Source organism: Lynx rufus, unplaced genomic scaffold (genome assembly GCF_022079265.1).
Source record: "Lynx rufus isolate CCGP_SWC_20201006 ecotype Redwood Valley unplaced genomic scaffold, mLynRuf1.p SCAF_5, whole genome shotgun sequence".
Taxonomy (NCBI): domain Eukaryota; kingdom Metazoa; phylum Chordata; class Mammalia; order Carnivora; family Felidae; genus Lynx; species Lynx rufus.
Genome location: NW_025814867.1, coordinates 7,461,996 through 7,475,288, shown reverse-complemented (window position 1 = coordinate 7,475,288; position 13,293 = coordinate 7,461,996). Strand labels below are relative to the sequence as shown.

The window sequence follows — 13,293 nt, the reverse complement described above, 5'->3', positions numbered from 1 at the left end:
TTGTGAGTAAACACTTAACAGTGTCCAGTGTGTGCTGAGTTGGCTCTGACGTATAAATACATTTAAGACTCTGTGAACGAGTGTGTGCTCCATCCAGTGGGGCAGCCTCAGACCCTCCTGTTTCCTCAGCACTATTCCCCCTGTTCTCAGGACTGCTCTTGGCCATGGTCTGGGACACCCACTTCCTCCCTGCTCCAGGTGTCCCCCCATGGCCTCCATCATCGCCTCCTCTGCCCACTGTGCTATGGCTCCCGGTTCTCAGACGGAAGCTGTGGTCGTTGTGTTTGCCTTCTCTTTAGGTGGAGTTTTCAGTAGTTCCACTCTGTGCTGGATCCTCCTCTCGAAACTTCCCAAGGGCTGAGCCCTTGGGTACAATGAATATCTGCTTCAGACTTTGCAAGGAAACTCTAATTCCACAGAATGGATTATCTCTCCCTTTGCTCCTACATGCATCCTACGTGCTACCCATGCTGAACCACCTGGAGATCCCTTTCATGGCTCCGTATATACAGCATGACCTCGGCTTGGAATGGTTGATCCCTGGGAATGGTACAGATGGGGTAGATGGATCTTTGTGTCATTTGCGGGTGAGGAAATTCGAGTCCAATGAATGAATGACTGTCTACTCCTTCAACATTAGCCTCCATTCCCTCATCGTCTTTTTCCTGGACCTTCACAACAGCCTCCTAGATGTTTTTTCTGCCTCCCTCCCTACTCAAAGTTGTCCTCACAATCTCCAGAATGATGTACCTTACTAAAGCATTCTTTTTTTTTCATTTTTTTTTTTACATTTATTTATTTTTGAGAGACAGAGACAGAGCACAAGTCGGGGAGGGGCAGAGAGAGAGAGGGAGACACAGAATCTGAAGCAGGCTCCAGGCTCTGAGCTGTCAGCACAGAGCCCGAGGCAGGGCTCGAACTCACAAACTGTGAGATCGTGACCTGAGCCGAAGTCGCACGCTTAACCGACTGAGCCACCCAGACGCCCCCTAAAGCATTCTTAATGATAGAAAGTGTCTCGAACAGTGGGCCAGGAAGTGTGGCTACCAGTGAAGCTTTTCTGAGAGACTCATGGCAATTCATCTACCCTCTCTGGAACTCGTTTTTTTCTTTCCCCTGTTAAATTAGGCTCATTGGACTATAGACTGATGTCTATACTCCTTCTACAGGTCTGTGGTTCTAAGGAATTGTTTTAGAACATGAGCTCTCTTACAGACTCAGATGACGCCTATGCATGGGAACATTTCTTATTCCAAAACTTCACCCGCTCTTGTAAGAAACTGTAGGATCCATTCTGTGTTACACTAATATTAGTGAAGAATTAATTCAAGCAAAATTCTTTCTGCAATATAAGAGAACAGAGAAAGATTGACCCACGATGAGAGAGATGAGTAATCTGGTCCACTTGTGCCTTGGGATGGGGGCATGGAGGCCCATGGGTATTAGAATTTAGTCAGAGGAGCAAAGCCAAGCAGATGGCCCAGATCCTCAGTGCCAAGTAGAAGCCATGGCCCAGGACCTAGAGGGAAAGCCACAGCTGGGCCACAGAAAGGTCAGATAGTGATGGCAAGAACCAGGAAGCAGTGGGGCATCACCAAAAAACTACATAATATAAACCCATTCAGCATGAATAGAGAAGCAAAGAAGGGAAGTGGGAGAGTGAGGGTAGGAATGAGTGCATTTGTAAGTAGAGCATTATTCGGATTATCGATTCACCAGCCTATGACTACAGAAAGGAGACAGCATTTACATATCTGTTCCAAAAACAACTTCAAGTCCCCAATCTGTGAAGCAAAGAATTTGAACTCTTCAAAATAGCCCTAAGTTTTTTCTGAGTGTACATAACAGGGCTGACAACCCAGCCTTGCTCAACAATCACCAATAAGTCAGCCTTTTCTTCTCTTCAAGTTGCTGTTCACTGCCTGCAAATGTCCCTGTTTCTCCCGCTTATAGAAGGCCTAGGGAAAGAGCCTTCTGGATTTTTTTTTTTCGCGTACATCCATGCAGTAGGTGTTCAGTGGGGTCCAGAACAATATCCTTCAAATTGCTACATGTTCTGTTCAGTTATTTAAAGAGTCAGTAAAGGAGGGATGTTCATATGCTGACAGCCTCCCTTTTTACCCTCTCTCCAGGAGTCCCACTTGTCCCTCAGAGATGGTGGGAGCCAGGACAGTTTATTTAGAGCAGTAGCCTTTCTCCATTACTATGAAGCCCATCTGACTTGTAATCCTCACGGTGACCCCCATGGCGGAGAAGTCTAAACAAAGAGAACTTGCCAATCCCAAGTCATTGACACTGACCATGGGTGGTGCCCACAGGCTTGAAGCCCCCCCTCCTTGGATCTATGTGTTCTACAAAGCCAACACCCTCTTTCCTTTGTTCCTCCCTTAATCCCACTGTGTCTTCACCGGGTGCCTCCATCACACATCCATCAGACTGTCCCACAGCGCTGCTGACTTCTTGCCCAAAGCACACCTCCATTACCACCTCCTTTGGGGAAAGTGGTTTGACCCCCTACTTGCATATTCCGGGCAACTGTGCCATCCTTTCTTGATGATAAATCTGTTGTTAGTTGGTCCTGTTCCAATTTTGCAGAATAAACCACAGTATGTGTCTCAGATACAAATTTTGCTAAGAGCGGGATGTTATCAGAGGCACCAACTGGTGTTAAATGACCTTTTCTTCACTGGTTTCATCATACCTTTAATTCTTACTTACAGACACATCAACCCGCATGGTGTTGACCCATTTTCCACTTGGTTTTGGTACTTTTGGTTGTTTTTAATGCAAGCGTCTTTTCCCTCATATATTTATGACCAAACTTACTCCTTATCATTGTACTTTCTGTTCCTTCACTTATTTCTTTTCCTTCTTTCTTTATTTTTTTTCCACATCAGACGGGTAATGTGCCGACATCGTAACAAGGTTTAAGGGAGGCACATGTCACACAACGGCGTGAACATCCAATCGTCACACTTACGAACTACAAAAGGATCTCTTTTCCTTCTTTAATTTTAAAATCTCCTTAGAAAGAAAAGCTCGGTTAAAATTTACATCTTTATAGCATATTTTCCCTTTAATTTATCGTTTTCCTTTTTAAATACCTTTGATACTTTTTTACCAGCATGCTTTTTTTTTGTTTGTTTGGTATTGCCCACTCAAAATTTTTTGTTCATCAGTGTCCATTTAACGTTTTGTGACACCTGTAGGATTTTCTCCCCTTCGGGTGAGGCTTAGTCAGGTAGAGAAGCTGGCTCCGATTTGCTATCCGAGGCACATAGCCACACGGTAATAAAAGTGATACAGAGATAGGATGTAGAGCCCCTGCCTGTGCACAGTGAATCCTTGTTGGATAAATGGCCAGCACAACGTGACATAATTTGCAATAGTGCACATGTGCTGGCTAGTTGATAAAACTTCGTGTGAATTCCAGGGGATGCCTCTATCCACCGTGCAATCGCTGCTGGCAACGCTTAGGGAAGATCGTGATTTACTACTGGAAAGATGAGGCAAAGAACTCTTACAGGTCATTGCTGGAATATCCAGAAATCCTGGTTCTCTCCAATCTGCTGGCATCCTTGGCTAATCAAGCCAACCGCATCTCACGGAGACCTTTGGCACACTGATAATGTCCTGCGATACCCCTTCTGACACCCTCCTGCTACCGGCCCATCTCTTCATAGAGAAAACCAGCATCTGGCATTTTCCAACTGTTGGTTTTAAAACCTTAAGCGTAGGCCTCACACAATTTGCAGTCATCAGCACACAGCTTTTTAAGTAAACAATTTCAGAGACCAGGAATGTTTCTCAGCCAGTTCTGTTTTATCTTTTTTTATTTATTTATGTATTTTACATCATTATGGACTACGGTTCTCTGATACCCTAAGGCAACCTTGTTTTCTTTCAACATCCAGGAGCCGCAAACTAATCCTGATTTTTTTCCCTGCCCAGAAATATGAAATCAAGTATCCTCCAAGGGCATTTGTGTTTTTCACTGGAGAATAGCTTTAGAAGCCACAGGCTCTAGCTTTACAAATAAGCTTCTTCCACATTCTGACTGGAATTTGGCAGGATGATAGCAAAAATGTCCAACAGCGTGAATCACTGTAGGGACAGAACAGATAAAGCCTCCCTTAAAAAATGCTTATCATTCTTATTGAGATTTCCAGTTCACCTCTATTTTAATAAGTTCTTCTTGCCCTGCCCTTACAGAAGAGTTTATTAATCCATTTCATTTGTTCAACAACTAATTTTCCTTGTTTGTATTACTATCAATGTAATTTAATTTTTTTTAATTTTTCAATGTTTACTTATTTTTGAGAAAGAGAGAGAGCGAGCCAGTGGGGGAGGGACAGAGAGAGAGAGGGAGACACAGAATCCGAAGCAGGCTCCAGGCTCCGAGCTGTCAACACACAGCCCAATGTGGGGCTTGAACTCACGAACCGCGAGATCGACTTGAGCCGAAGTCAGGCACTCAACCGACTGAGCCACCCAGGCGCCCCTCGTTAATATTAATTTTTTCAAAACCCACTACATTATCATACCAAACCATGGGTCTAAATTGCGTTGTCTCCCCCAAATTCAGAAGGCTCCATATTTTTTCTTCTGTCTTGAACCTCAGCTCAGCTGTCCCGAAACTGGCTTCACGGTACGCAAGTGCCATTGATTCTTGGGTCATATTGACTTCACACCAACATCTGGAAGGGAAGAAGCCCTAGCCTTCGTCTAGGAGAACACCAATGAAACAGAGTTCCGAACACTCAGTGTGATACATCGATACCTCGTTCGCATAATAAAAGATAATAAAATGCGGAATATACACAAATAGCGCTTCGTAAAAAGAAATCCACTGTCAATAATCACCATTTGAGCTCCCAACTTGAATTTATTTTATTTTCCCTTTATATATTTTTTCTTTCACTAGTGCCTTTGTCTATCTATGGGGCAGAAGTTTTAGTAAAAAACTGCAGTTTCACACACGCCCTTGGGTACATACAGTGGCCTACGCCAACTGTATTACAAGGGTCGGCGGTATACATGGCTCCCGATTCTGCATTCAGTGACATCATGCGCATGGCTTGCAATCAGCCGTGGTGGACATATTTCTGCCACGGAAATTGGAAAACGCTGCAAATCAGGGCTTTCCACCCAAAGAGCCAGCTGTTAAACATCTACCAGCACAACTCTGGGTTCAACTCTGGGACAATTCAGTTTTCCCCAAACCAGTCAAAACGTCAGAACATGAAATCAATTAACATACAGAATTATCAGAGTTAATATACCAAAGATTATGGTCAAAAATCCCCCACTCAGGAAGTTTACATAGAACAGCTTTTGGGGCTTTATGTAATTTTTTTTGCATATTCACTGCACGGTGCTTGCCAAAGCCAACCCTTAGAAGACAAAAAAATACAGTTGGATTATAGCACATTTTAGTTGTAACATCCATTTCGTTATCCACCGGTTTCAAGTAATTTCCAGATATTTTTCATCCCTCCCCAGGGGGTTTTATTTCCACAACAGACAAACACAGAGAATTCGGTAATTTCTAGTTATAAACATTTCTGTGCTAATATCCAAAGTTTACATGAATTAATACACACCAATGTATTGGCTTCTCAATTTTGCATTCCTTTTTTTTTTAAATTTTATTTATTTTTTTCATTTATTTTGAGAGAAAGTGAGAGAACCAGCAGGGGAGGGGCAGGGAGAGAGGGGACCAGAGGATCCGAAGCAGGCTCCACACTGACAGCAGAGAGCCCAAAACGGGGCTCGAACTCAAAAACCGTGAGATCATGACCTGAGCCGACGTCGGACGCTTAACTGACTGAGCCACCCAGGCGCCCCAATTTTGCTTTCTGTAATAACTGTATCTTCTGGATGATATGGAGGATAGAGCCAAGCAAGCTCTGAGTACGAGGTCTGGCTTTGCCAAAATCTAAAATGGGCCGAAGGAATATTAAGTTTCCTTATTGGATCTGAGTGGGACTGGCCCACTAATTTGTCTGTCGTGGCACCCCTTGGTGTCATTCCCAGGAATGTAATGGCCTCGCATATCTATCATTGAAAAGTGTTCATAGTAGAGGTTCTCATTTTGTTGTTCGTTTAGCACCTGAGTTTAGGCAGGAGAAACATTTGTACCTGAAGGCTCTGTGTAGTTCAATTCCCCTGCCTTGTTATTGCCACTTGCCCAGAGAAGTGGCCTCCTCTGGCCTCACCTTCCAGCTGCCTTGGGACAGAATGTGGCCTGATCCTTCTTTGTGGAGGTATGGGCTTCTGAGCTGTATCTCACTGGAGTCCAGCATTCTTCCTCCCTAATCTCTGGTTTCCCTCACCCCCCAGCCCCACACCTTGAGCAGACTTCCTCTGGCATTACCCCCGTATTCCCACTTGCCTTTGAAACTTGGCTGGGTCGGGCTGTGCTCGCTCAAGGACACAGAGCCACGGCCTTGTTGGAGCTACAGACGTCTGCCTGTGCTTGGCCACCCAGACCCCAGCACAAGACTGTTTCGGATGCCCTCACTCTCCTGTACTCTGAGCTTCCCTCTCCTAATACTGCCCATTTTACATCCCTCCACATTCTACAACATTCCATTATCTTCTACTATGCTTTCCTACCTATTACTATAGGAAGGTTGGGAAGGAGGTTATACTCTAACTCTACGCCTTTGTCCCCATGTCAGACACCTGCTGAAGCCACAGCACCAGCCAGGTCCAAAATGGACTCAGGGAAAAGGTTCTGTTTCCTAAGACCTGTGACCTTGGAGAGACCCGAGGCTGATCGCTAGGCTCCCACTTATCCCTCCAAACACATTTGTGTCTGGCTAATAGTGTTGACCGTTTCTATACAGGTTCTAATTTCTGTTTACCTAATTTTTGTTATTTCTTCAAACCAGGAATCGTTTCAGGTCTTCCTTTTGACTTCCAGGGGGATAGATATTTCTTGGATATTTCTTGGATAGGTTTTCATTTTGTTGTCATTTTTAAATGTTGATTCCATTATAGAGAGTGTTTGAGAGCTCATGGTTTCTGCTTACTGTGGAAATATAGTACCGTGGGTGGTTAAAAAGTACACAGAGGGCATCAGATTGCACTTATCATCTACTATTTGCTTTTTCTATTCCTCATTTGTCTTCCAAATTTGTTTATCTGGTGTAGGTATATATGTTTCACTTTGTCTTAACTGCTGTTCAAAATTTTATTTATGAACATACCATCATTGATTTACTCATTCTCCTATTAGCGGACATTTTTATTAATTTCTTTCCCTTTCTCTCTCTCTTTTTTTTTTTTTTTTTGCCAATGGCAAACAAGGCTTTGCTGAACAGCTGTATGTGTGCCTCCTTTTCCTATAAATGCAAGTTTTCTCCAGGATCAGTACCTAAAATTATAATTGCTTTTTTAAAATAATTACTTGATCATAAGTTATACAATATCCTGTTTTGCTAGCATCCCCAGATTGCACCCCAGAAGTACCACGATAGTTTATAAATTTTCATCAATGGCTTATCAGAATTTTCCCCAAATCTTTGCCAACACTTGATAATTTTTCATTTTTGCCATTATGATGGTTATACAACAATCTCTCTCTTTTTTTTTATGCATCCCTGAAGAAAGATATGTATCTTCAAATTGAAGAAACTTGAGTCCTGAGCAAAATAAATAAAAATAAATCCGTATTTAATGACATCAGAGTGAAACTTCAGAAAATGAAAGACAAAGAGAAAAATCTTAATCAAAGGGAAAATACGGTTTACTTACAATGGAAGGACAGGCAGACTGACAACGTATTTCCCATTGGCCATCAGAAGACAGTAGGATGACATCTTCACAAGGCTGTTGGGGTAAAAGAAACCTGTCACACTAGAACTCTATATTATTCTCCCAGGATTGTATCTGCATGGCCTCGATCGGCCTCCCCCCACCTTTTTCGGAAACAGGTACTGCTCCTTGACCACGGTTGGGTAGGTGTCTGAAGCTGGGCAAATCCTAGAACCTCATGCCCTCTGGTCACGTGATTGGGTCAAAGAGTATGTATATAAGCAAACATATAAGCTGCATCCTCTTTCTTTTGGTCGCTTCCATCTGAAAGGAAGCTTTCTGAGGAAGAGAGACACACAACTTAAGAGGTTCCAGTCAGAGCTCATTTTTTACTTTTAAAAAAAAATTTTTTTAATGTGTATTTATTTTTGAGAGAGAGACACACACACACAGAGTGCAAGTGGGGGCCGGGCAGAGAGAGAGGGGACACAGAATCCGAAGCAGGTTCCAGGCTCTGAGCTGTCAGCCCAGAGCCCGATGTGGGGCTCAAACTCACGAATGGTGAGATTACAACCTGAGCTCAACCAGGGTGCCTGGCTGGCTCAGTCGGTTAAGTGTCCGACTTCAGCTCAGGTCACGATCTCATGGTTCATGGGTTCGAGCCCTGGGTCAGACTCAGTGCTGACAGCTCAGTGCCTGGAGCCTGCTTCGGATTCTTTGTCTCCCTCTCTCTCTGTCCCTCCCCCACTTTGTTTGGTCTTTCTCTCTCTCTCAAAAATAATAAACATTTTTAAAAATTCATGCTCAACACGTTAATGCATCCCAAAAAGAAAAAAAAAAAAAATCCTACTCAAAAAAAAAAAATTGAAGGGGCGCCTGGGTGGCGCAGTCGGTTAAGCGTCCGACTTCAGCCAGGTCACGATCTCGCGGTCCGTGAGTTCGAGCCCCGCGTCGGGCTCTGGGCTGATGGCTCAGAGCCTGGAGCCTGGTTTCCGATGCTGTGTCTCCCTCTCTCTCTGCCCTTCCCCCGTTCATGCTCTGTCTCTCTCTGTCCCAAAAATAAATAAACGTTGAAAAAAAAAAATTAAAAAAAAAAAAAAATTGAAGATTTCAAGAGGCACCGAAGCAAAGACCACCTCACAAGCCATTTGGTAATACTTAAATTTTGCCATCAAGTCTATCGTATTCTCTTTCCAAAGCCTTTCTCTTCACCCATCTTATTCCTTTGGAGTTTCTTCCTGCTTCTTCTGTCCCATAATTCCTGAACCCCCCCTCCTTTGTCCAGAGCCCTTTGGCTCCACAATCCTACAATCCTACGCTAACATTGTAAACCCCACTTGGCAAGATAAAGTGTTTTGCTTTGCCAAATATCTCGTGTTCCTCAAGGCCGTCCCACCTCAGGGTTTGTTTAGCCTGGGGGGTTACAGGTAGTAACTTGTGATGAGTACATTTGTCCCTGGACTTGAGGGCACTTTTATTTTGATCTCTTAGATACAAGCACAAAAGTGCTTACTGTTCCAGGGTCCCAAAGAAGGAGGGCTCCTAAAAAAACACGGGTGGAGAGCAAAGTCCAAGTAGTCGCCTGAACATTTTAAATGGGGACTCAGATTTTAAGACAAAACGAGTTCTATATCTAGGAAGAAAACACACACACACACACATGCCTGATTTTTCTCTTGTGTAAATAATGTCCTAGGCTAAACAGGTTTGTTGGTATAATGCATCCTTGTATGAGAAAGTCACTAGATAACATTGTTCTAAAGGAGTCGTATCCCAGAGAGGGTTAAAAATGTTCAGAACGCAGAGCTGCCTTAAGAAGCAGCTATATGAAGCTTTCTTGGGTGATGTATGTACATGAACGCTTTTTCATCTCACAGCAACTTGCCTTTCACAAGTCAGAAAAGAGAGGAAATTGGAATGACATGCCAACCAAACCTCGTTCTGCACGGGTAAGAGGCATCACTAGGTTTACCCTTGCCACGGGGCCTCTACCTTCCACCTGCATATGATTTTGAGCAAGGGGAAGACAAGGAATGGAAGAGAAAGAAACCACCTCTCCCCAGGCACATGAAGCCACAGAAGGAAAGAAGCCACAAAAAGGGAGGAATCTCTCTCCCTCTCCTCTCCCACCCACATGCACATTTGGTGCGAAGTCCTTTGGACTCCAGAGATTCTCTTATTAGGACTCCAAGAGTTCCCCGAAGTGAAACTTACACCAGAAGAAAAGGGTGGGGATCGCATGAGAACCTGGGTTCAAGTATGTGACTGAGGACTTTTGGAGACATGAGGCAATGCAAGTACCAGCAAATTGAAACCGCAGGGGAACGCAAGTTAAGGAGGTAGAGTCGGCCATGATGTAACCATCCCAACTCAGATGACCACATTTGCAAGGCCTGGTGGCACCCCGCCATGTGGGAAGGTGAGGAAAACTGGAATTGGAAGGACACGGAGTGAGAATGAACCGTCTGTGGGTCACCAGCCCATCTGGATCATCCTTGGTCTCCTGCCGGTGGGGATCTGGGTGACTCAGGCTTGGGCAGAACCTCAGCAGCTGGGAACAAAAGCTGGGGCGGGGGCGGGGGGGAGGGGCAGTGAAGATAGCGTGAAAACCAGAGCGATAAAAATGCACGGAGGCTGTTGGTAGCCCTGCTAGAAATCTCAAAACCCGGGGCGCCTGGGTGGATCAGTCTGTTGAGCGACCAACTCTTGATTTTCAGCTCATGTCATAATCTCGTGGTTGGTGAGTTCGAGCCCTGAGTTGGGCTCTCTGCTGTCAGAGTGGAGCCCACTTCAGATAATCTGTCCTCCTCTCTCTGCCCCTCCCCAACTCATTTTCTTTCTCTCTCTCTCTCTCTCTCTCTCAAAAATAAAATAAACACTTAAAATAAATAAATAATTGCGGCACCTGGGTGGCTCAGTTGGTGAAGCATCAGACTTGGGCTCAGGTCATGATCTCACAGTTCATGAGTTTGAGCCCCACATCTGGCTGCCTGCTCTCAGCTCAGAGCCCACTTCGGGGGCTCTGTCAGCCCTCTCTCTTTGCGCCTCCCCCCTCTCTCTCAAAAATAAATGAGCATTAAAAAAATTTTTTAATAATAAAATAAAATACTATTAAAAAAAGAAATCTAAAAACCATGGTCCTTGGGGGTGGCTGCCTGGCTCACTCGGTAGAGCACACGACTCTTGATCTCAGGGTCGGGTGTGAGCTCCGAATTACACGTGGAGCCTACTAAAAAAACAAACAAACAAAAAAGATAAAAATAAATAAAAATAAAAACCGAAGGCTTTTGTGAATGTGAGTTGTAGGAAGACAGATGAGTGACAAATGAGATGAAAACCGGAAGGAAGACATGAGCTGAAGAGGAAGGCGTAGCCGTTGGGGGAGGCGGAGTGGAGAGAAGGCTGTGGTCCCCCCCACACCCCTGGTCTCTACCCTCCCAGCTGTACCTACTGAGATCAGCAAGCAAATCAGGAGAATCTCCAGGCTCAGAGAGAAGCTGTGGCTTAGGAAAATAATGAAGTTGAAGTTCTGAATAAATGTGCTCTGCATCTCAAACCACTCGCCGTTCATCTTTGCGTCAGCGGAGAAAAATCACAGGGAAGGAGATAAACAGGGTCATTTTAAAAATAGGAGCGAATTGGCAGATTCCCACAGGAAGAAGGGAGAGAGTCAGGGATATCAGATGGCACCAAAATCCACAGTAACAAGAGTTGAGGAAAACAGACACCATTTACATTCCGAGCCAAATAATGAGGTGTCAGCAAGACATCAACTGGAAGACAAAAGTTGGAAAATTATTCTTTTTCTTTTTCTTTTTTTTTTTTTTTTTTTACTGCTTGTAGCCAAAGCTCTAGTTGAAAATTAAATGCAAAATCTTGCAGCTGGCAGTAACGGTCCTTCATGATCTCTATCAGCAGAAGACTAAGATTCCGTCAAAGGGTCTGACTCAGAAAGCTTATAAGCCAGAGAGAAAGAACAGAGGCTGTCAGCTGCAGAAAGGGATGTTTACCAAGAATTCGAGAAACAGAGGGCGAATGCAGTGAAAATAGATTAGGTAGCAATCTGTTGGCTCACCACGTGGCGGTAAAGAAAGCCTAAGAGACCAAACTCTTTCCTTTTGATGCATTAAGATTTCTTCCCGGATAGGAAGAGAGTGCTGCCTTCCTGAGACAGGAATTGCAAGGAACAAACCCAGAGACTGGTGTACTTCAGAGGTCTCAGAAATAAAACCAAACCCAGGAAGATCACCAAGGAACTCCTGTCAATAAGAGGTCCCTGAAGCCAGGCTGGCTCCCATGGGACACTCCCTGTGACTGCCCCAGTACTCACTGCCCACTGTGCCATTCGCCTTTCTCCCGCTATGGAAGAGGCATGCCTAGGACTGAATTAGCTGTGAATGGGCCGCCACCTGGGTAACCTATGAGGTTTCAGGAAAAACTCACCCTCTGATCTGCAGGCAAACATAACTTCCTTGATGGAAAGTTGCCAGAATGTCTACTGAGTCTCACACCCCCTGAAAGACAGACTCCCCAACCCTCCTCGATGGCATGGCGATGGCGGTCACAGTAGGGGTATCTTCACTTCAGCATTAATCAAACAGATTTGCCTGGAGGTCAACAGGGGGCTGTGTGTGAATTACCACCTGGGCCAAAGGCCCATTTTCAGTATCTGTTAATGTATCTGCCTTTAATAGTGGCCCTAGAGGCTTCATTAACAAAGACTGGCCCAATATCTCTTACTTTCTGCAGGGAGGGCGGGTTTGGCTAGCGCTGATGCAAATCACTTCCTATCTTTATAAGGAACATCCGTCATTAATCAACACACGAAAGACTTCCAGCTGCCATCACCACCTTCTCAAGCGTGGACCCAGACACTCCCAACCTTTCCTCCTTAGAAGGAAAGGAAACCTTAGAAACCTAGACCCTCTTGCTGTAAAAGTACCTTCTTTCGAGATCCTAGTTACTTGAGGTTATCTACTTTTCTCTCTACAAAATACTTACAACCTTTGGGTTCTAGAGGGAAGTGCACCAGCCTCTCAAGATTCCACCCCTGACCTCGCAGCCCCCAGCTGTGGTTACGAATGGACTCTTGGGAAAATGAATGTGCTTCAAACTCCAATGGGAATATTACTTTGGTACTTAGATTTAACACTGTTTTAGAACTTAGTTCTATTGTGCAGAGATCTTTTTGAACCAAATGATTCAAATCTGATAGATATTTGATTTGCGATGAAGACCACCATTTACGCTATGGCTTCCCATTTTCTCCACTCTCCACAAACCTATTTTATGTATTATTAATGTAGTCTATTTAGTTCACGTAGTTTATGCAACAGAAATGGATTTTTAGTACCATGTTGAATATAACACTTTCACATAAATTTGCTTAAAAATAAAATACAGGTATAATTATCAAGACTCTTTGCTAATCTGGTACTTTTGCTCATCTGTACTTTGGATAAACCTAGCCAGTTGATCAAAGGTCAAAACACTCAACTTGGTGGTGGGTGAATTGTTGCCTAAAAGGAAATA

The 13,293-nt window shown here is 44.2% G+C and overlaps 1 non-coding gene across 1 annotated transcript; it reads right to left on the bottom strand.

Moving 5' to 3' along the window:
• Nucleotides 1–2,891: 2,891 nt before the first annotated feature.
• Nucleotides 2,892–2,995, bottom strand: LOC124527439 (small nucleolar RNA U13). The gene has a single exon (XR_006965888.1). It is a non-coding gene; the product is annotated as a small nucleolar RNA U13 (small nucleolar RNA).
• Nucleotides 2,996–13,293: the final 10,298 nt, after the last annotated feature.